The sequence below is a fragment of the Saimiri boliviensis genome, chromosome 4 (genome assembly GCF_048565385.1).
Source record: "Saimiri boliviensis isolate mSaiBol1 chromosome 4, mSaiBol1.pri, whole genome shotgun sequence".
Taxonomy (NCBI): Eukaryota; Metazoa; Chordata; class Mammalia; order Primates; family Cebidae; genus Saimiri; species Saimiri boliviensis.
In genome coordinates, this window is record NC_133452.1 from 137,984,493 (window position 1) to 137,992,034 (window position 7,542).

A 7,542-nucleotide genomic window follows, 5' to 3' on the forward strand; every position below is an offset into this window, starting at 1 on the left:
CAGCGAGGTAGAAACACGTTTCTTCTAAAAGCTACGTTTGGACATTCCAGAGTGGATGGGAGAACAGGCTGTAAAGAGAAATACCTTGCTCTAAAACCAAAACGGAGCTATCTAAAAGAATGGTTGTCAATGTGTGCATTCAACTTCCAGAGTTAAACTGATGTGTGTTTGCAGCAGTTCAGAAACCCTTTCTTTGGAGAACGCAGAAACAGTCATTTCCAGCCCTAGAGACGCATATATGGGTTAGCAGTAAGAATGCGTTTCATACACAGAAGACCCGCTTCGTACAAACTGATCTGCTGTGTGTTGGTTCCTTTTAGGAAGTTGCATCTATGTTTAGATTCAGCGAGGTAGAAACACGTTTCTTCTAAAAGCTGCGTTTGGACATTCCAGAGTGGATGGGAGAACAGGCTGTAAAGAGAAACACCTGGCTGTAAAATAACAACGGAGCTATCTAGCAGTATGATTGTCAATGTGTGCATTCAACTTCCAGAGTTAAACTGATGTGTGTTTGCAGCAGTTCAGAAAACCTTTCTTTGGAGAATGCAGAAACAGTCATTTCCAGCCCTAGAGACGCATATAAGAGTTAGCAGTAAGAATGCGTTTCAAACACAGAAGACCCGCTTCGTACAAACTGATCTGCTGTGTGTTGGTTCCTTTTAGGAAGTTGCATCTATGTTTAGATTCAGCGAGGTAGAATCACGTTTCTTCTAAAAGCTGCGTTTGGACATTCCAGAGTGGATGGGAGAACAGGCTGTAAAGAGAAATACCTTGCTCTAAAACCAAAACGGAGCTATCTAAAAGAATGGTTTTCAATGTGTGCATTTAACTTCCAGAGATAAACTGATGTGTGTTTGCAGCAGTTCAGAAAGCCTTTCTTTGGAGAACGCAGAAACAGTCATTTCCAGCCCTAGAGACGCATATAAGAGTTAGCAGTAAGAATGCATTTCAAACACAGAAGACCCGCTTCGGACAAACTGATCTGCTGTGGGTTGGTTCCTTTTAGGAAGTTGCATCTGTGTTTAGATTCAGCGAAGTAGAAACACGTTTCTTATAAAAGCTGCGTTTGGACATTCCAGAGTGGATCGGAGAACAGGCTGTAAAGAGAAATAAGTGGCTGTAAAACAACAACGGAGCTATCTAGCAGTATGGTTGTCAATGTGTGCATTCAACTTCCAGAGTTAAACTGATGTGTTTTTTCAGCAGTTCAGAAAATCTTTTTTTCGAGAATGCAGAAACAGTCATTTCCAGCCCTACAGACACATATAAGAGTTAGCAGTAAGAATGTGTTTCAAACACAGAAGACCCGCTTCGTACAAACTGATCTGCTGTGTGTTGGTTCCTTTTAGGAAGTTGCATCTATGTTTAGATTCAGCGAGGTAGAAACACGTTTCTTCTAAAAGCTACGTTTGGACATTCCAGAGTGGATTGGAGTACAGGCCTTAAAGAGAAATACCTGGCTCTAAAACCAAAACGGAGCTATCTAGCAGAATGGTTGTCAATGTGTGCATTCAACTTCCAGAGTTAAACTGATGTGTGTTTGCAGCAGTTCAGAAACCCTTTCTTTGGAGAACGCAGAAACAGTCATTTCCAGCCCTAGAGACGCATATATGGGTTAGCAGTAAGAATGCGTTTCATACACAGAAGACCCGCTTCGTACAAACTGATCTGCTGTGTGTTGGTTCCTTTTAGGAAGTTGCATCTATGTTTAGATTCAGCGAGGTAGAAACACGTTTCTTCTAAAAGCTGCGTTTGGACATTCCAGAGTGGATGGGAGAACAGGCTGTAAAGAGAAATACCTGGCTCTAAAACAAAAACGGAGCTATCTAGCAGTATGGTTGTCAAAGTGTACATTCAACTTCCAGAGTTAAACTGATGACTGTTTGCAGCAGTTCAGAAACCCTTTCTTTGGAGAATGCAGAAACAGTCATTTCCAGCCCTAGAGACGCATATAAGAGTTAGCAGTAAGAATGCGTTTCAAACACAGAAGACCCGCTTCGTACAAACTGATCTGCTGTGTGTTGGTTCCTTTTAGGAAGTTACATCTATGTTTAGATTCAGCGAGGTAGAAACACGTTTCTTCTTAAAGCTGCGTTTGGACATTCCAGAGTGGATGGGAGAACAGGCTGTAAAGAGAAATACCTTGCTCTAAAACCAAAACGGAGCTATCTAGCAGAATGGTTGTCAATGTGTGCATTCAACTTCCAGAGTTAAACTGATGTGTGTTTGCAGCAGTTCAGAAACCCTTTCTTTGGAGAATGCAGAAATAGTCATTTCCAGCCCTTGAGACGCATATAAGAGTTAGCAGTAAGAATGCGTTTCAAACACAGAAGACCCGCTTCGTACAAACTGATCTGCTGTGTGTTGGTTCCTTTTAGGAAGTTGCATCTATGTTTAGATTCAGCGAGGTAGAATCACGTTTCTTCTAAAAGCTGCGTTTGGACATTCCAGAGTGGATGGGAGAACAGGCTGTAAAGAGAAATACCTTGCTCTAAAACCAAAACGGAGCTATCTAGCAGAATGGTTGTCAATGTGTGCATTCAACTTCCAGAGTTAAACTGATGTGTTTTTGCAGTAGTTCAGAAAACCTTTCTTTGGAGAATGCAGAAACAGTCATTTCCAGCCCTAGAGACGCATATAAGGGTTAGCAGTAAGAATGCGTTTCAAACACAGAAGACCCGCTTCGTACAAACTGATCTGCTGTGTGTTGGTTCCTTTTAGGAAGTTGCATCTATGTTTAGATTCAGCGAGGTAGAAACACGTTTCTTCTTAAAGCTGCGTTTGGACATTCCAGAGTGGATGGGAGAACAGGCTGTAAAGAGAAATACCTTGCTCTAAAACCAAAACGGAGCTATCTAGCAGAATGGTTGTCAATGTGTGCATTCAACTTCCAGAGTTAAACTGATGTGTGTTTGCAGCAGTTCAGAAACCCTTTCTTTGGAGAATGCAGAAACAGTCATTTCCAGCCCTAGAGACGCGTAAAAGAGTTAGCAGTAAGAATGCGTTTCAAACACAGAAGACCCGCTTCGTACAAACTGATCTGCTGTGTGTTGGTTCCTTTTAGGAAGTTGCATCTATGTTTAGATTCAGCGAGGTAGAATCACGTTTCTTCTAAAAGCTGCGTTTGGACATTCCAGAGTGGATGGGAGAACAGGCTGTAAAGAGAAATACCTTGCTCTAAAACCAAAACGGAGCTATCTAAAAGAATGGTTTTCAATGTGTGCATTTAACTTCCAGAGATAAACTGATGTGTGTTTGCAGCAGTTCAGATATCCTTTCTTTGGAGAACGCAGAAACAGTCATTTCCAGCCCTAGAGACGCATATAAGAGTTAGCAGTAAGAATGCTTTTCAAACACAGAAGACCCGCTTCGTACAAACTGATCTGCTGTGGGTTGGTTCCTTTTAGGAAGTTGCATCTATGTTTAGATTCAGCGAAGTAGAAACACGTTTCTTATAAAAGCTGCGTTTGGACATTCCAGAGTGGATCGGAGAACAGGCTGTAAAGAGAAACACCTGGCTGTAAAATAACAACGGAGCTATCTAGCAGTATGATTGTCAATGTGTGCATTCAACTTCCAGAGTTAAACTGATGTGTGTTTGCAGCAGTTCAGAAAACCTTTCTTTGGAGAATGCAGAAACAGTCATTTCCAGCCCTAGAGACGCATATAAGAGTTAGCAGTAAGAATGCATTTCAAACACAGAAGACCCGCTTCGTACAAACTGATCTGCTGTGTGTTGGTTCCTTTTAGGAAGTTGCATCTATGTTTAGATTCAGCGAGGTAGAATCACGTTTCTTCTAAAAGCTGCGTTTGGACATTCCAGAGTGGATGGGAGAACAGGCTGTAAAGAGAAATACCTTGCTCTAAAACCAAAACGGAGCTATCTAAAAGAATGGTTTTCAATGTGTGCATTTAACTTCCAGAGATAAACTGATGTGTGTTTGCAGCAGTTCAGAAAGCCTTTCTTTGTAGAACGCAGAAACAGTCATTTCCAGCCCTAGAGACGCATATAAGAGTTAGCAGTAAGAATGCATTTCAAACACAGAAGACCCGCTTCGTACAAACTGATCTGCTGTGTGTTGGTTCCTTTTAGGAAGTTGCATCTGTGTTTAGATTCAGCGAAGTAGAAACACGTTTCTTATAAAAGCTGCGTTTGGACATTCCAGAGTGGATCGGAGAACAGGCTGTAAAGAGAAATACCTGGCTGTAAAACAACAACGGAGCTATCTAGCAGTATGGTTGTCAATGTGTGCATTCAACTTCCAGAGTTAAACTGATGTGTTTTTTCAGCAGTTCAGAAAATCCTTTTTTCGAGAATGCAGAAACAGTCATTTCCAGCCCTACAGACACATATAAGAGTTAGCAGTAAGAATGTGTTTCAAACACAGAAGACCCGCTTCGTACAAACTGATCTGCTGTGTGTTGGTTCCTTTTAGGAAGTTGCATCTATGTTTAGATTCAGCGAGGTAGAAACACGTTTCTTCTAAAAGCTACGTTTGGACATTCCAGAGTGGATGGGAGAACAGGCTGTAAAGAGAAATACCTTGCTCTAAAACCAAAACGGAGCTATCTAAAAGAATGGTTGTCAATGTGTGCATTCAACTTCCAGAGTTAAACTGATGTGTGTTTGCAGCAGTTCAGAAACCCTTTCTTTGGAGAACGCAGAAACAGTCATTTCCAGCCCTAGAGACGCATATATGGGTTAGCAGTAAGAATGCGTTTCATACACAGAAGACCCGCTTCGTACAAACTGATCTGCTGTGTGTTGGTTCCTTTTAGGAAGTTGCATCTATGTTTAGATTCAGCGAGGTAGAAACACGTTTCTTCTAAAAGCTGCGTTTGGACATTCCAGAGTGGATGGGAGAACAGGCTGTAAAGAGAAATACCTGGCTCTAAAACAAAAACGGAGCTATCTAGCAGTATGGTTGTCAAAGTGTACATTCAACTTCCAGAGTTAAACTGATGACTGTTTGCAGCAGTTCAGAAACCCTTTCTTTGGAGAATGCAGAAACAGTCATTTCCAGCCCTAGAGACGCATATAAGAGTTAGCAGTAAGAATGCGTTTCAAACACAGAAGACCCGCTTCGTACAAACTGATCTGCTGTGTGTTGGTTCCTTTTAGGAAGTTACATCTATGTTTAGATTCAGCGAGGTAGAAACACGTTTCTTCTTAAAGCTGCGTTGGACATTCCAGAGTGGATGGGAGAACAGGCTGTAAAGAGAAATACCTTGCTCTAAAACCAAAACGGAGCTATCTAGCAGAATGGTTGTCAATGTGTGCATTCAACTTCCAGAGTTAAACTGATGTGTGTTTGCAGCAGTTCAGAAACCCTTTCTTTGGAGAATGCAGAAATAGTCATTTCCAGCCCTAGAGACGCATATAAGAGTTAGCAGTAAGAATGCGTTTCAAACACAGAAGACCCGCTTCGTACAAACTGATCTGCTGTTTGTTGGTTCCTTTTAGGAAGTTGCATCTATGTTTAGATTCAGCGAGGTAGAATCACGTTTCTTCTAAAAGCTGCGTTTGGACATTCCAGAGTGGATGGGAGAACAGGCTGTAAAGAGAAATACCTTGCTCTAAAACCAAAACGGAGCTATCTAGCAGAATGGTTGTCAATGTGTGCATTCAACTTCCAGAGTTAAACTGATGTGTTTTTGCAGTAGTTCAGAAAACCTTTCTTTGGAGAATGCAGAAACAGTCATTTCCAGCCCTAGAGACGCATATAAGGGTTAGCAGTAAGAATGCGTTTCAAACACAGAAGACCCGCTTCGTACAAACTGATCTGCTGTGTGTTGGTTCCTTTTAGGAAGTTGCATCTATGTTTAGATTCAGCGAGGTAGAATCACGTTTCTTCTAAAAGCTGCGTTTGGACATTCCAGAGTGGATGGGAGAACAGGCTGTAAAGAGAAATACCTTGCTCTAAAACCAAAACGGAGCTATCTAAAAGAATGGTTTTCAATGTGTGCATTCAACTTCCAGAGATAAACTGATGTGTGTTTGCAGCAGTTCAGAAAGCCTTTCTTTGGAGAACGCAGAAACAGTCATTTCCTGCCCTAGAGACGCATATAATAGTTAGCAATAAGAATGCTTTTCAAACACAGAAGACCCGCTTCGTACAAACTGATCTGCTGTGGGTTGGTTCCTTTTAGGAAGTTGCATCTATGTTTAGATTCAGCGAAGTAGAAACACGTTTCTTATAAAAGCTGCGTTTGGACATTCCAGAGTGGATCGGAGAACAGGCTGTAAAGAGAAATACCTGGCTGTAAAACAACAACGGAGCTATCTAGCAGTATGGTTGTCAATGTGTGCATTCAACTTCCAGAGTTAAACTGATGTGTTTTTTCAGCAGTTCAGAAAATCTTTTTTTCGAGAATGCAGAAACAGTCATTTCCAGCCCTACAGTCACATATAAGAGTTAGCAGTAAGAATGTGTTTCAAACACAGAAGACCCGCTTCGTACAAACTGATCTGCTGTGTGTTGGTTCCTTTTAGGAAGTTGCATCTATGTTTAGATTCAGCGAGGTAGAAACACGTTTCTTCTAAAAGCTACGTTTGGACATTCCAGAGTGGATGGGAGAACAGGCCTTAAAGAGAAATACCTGACTCTAAAACCAAAACGGAGCTATCTAGCAGAATGGTTGTCAATGTGTGCATTCAACTTCCAGAGTTAAACTGATGTGTGTTTGCAGCAGTTCAGAAACCCTTTCTTTGGAGAACGCAGAAACAGTCATTTCCAGCCCTAGAGACGCATACATGGGTTAGCAGTAAGAATGCGTTTCAAACACAGAAGACCCGCTTTGTACAAACTGATCTGCTGTGTGTTGGTTCCTTTTAGGAAGTTGCATCTATGTTTAGATTCAGCGAGGTAGAAACACGTTTCTTCTAAAAGCTGCGTTTGGACATTCCAGAGTGGATGGGAGAACAGGCTGTAAAGAGAAATACCTGGCTCTAAAACAAAAACGGAGCTATCTAGCAGTATGGTTGTCAAAGTGTACATTCAACTTCCAGAGTTAAACTGATGACTGTTTGCAGCAGTTCAGAAACCCTTTCTTTGGAGAATGCAGAAACAGTCATTTCCAGCCCTAGAGACGCATATAAGAGTTAGCAGTAAGAATGCGTTTCAAACACAGAAGACCCGCTTCGTACAAACTGATCTGCTGTGTGTTGGTTCCTTTTAGGAAGTTACATCTATGTTTAGATTCAGCGAGGTAGAAACACGTTTCTTCTTAAAGCTGCGTTTGGACATTCCAGAGTGGATGGGAGAACAGGCTGTAAAGAGAAATACCTTGCTCTAAAACCAAAACGGAGCTATCTAAAAGAATGGTTTTCAATGTGTGCATTCAACTTCCAGAGATAAACTGATGTGTGTTTGCAGCAGTTCAGAAAGCCTTTCTTTGGAGAATGCAGAAACAGTCATTTCCAGCCCTAGAGACGCATATAAGAGTTAGCAGTAAGAATGCGTTTCAAACACAGAAGACCCGCTTCGTACAAACTGATCTGCTGTGTGTTGGTTCCTTTTAGGAAGTTACATCTATGTTTAG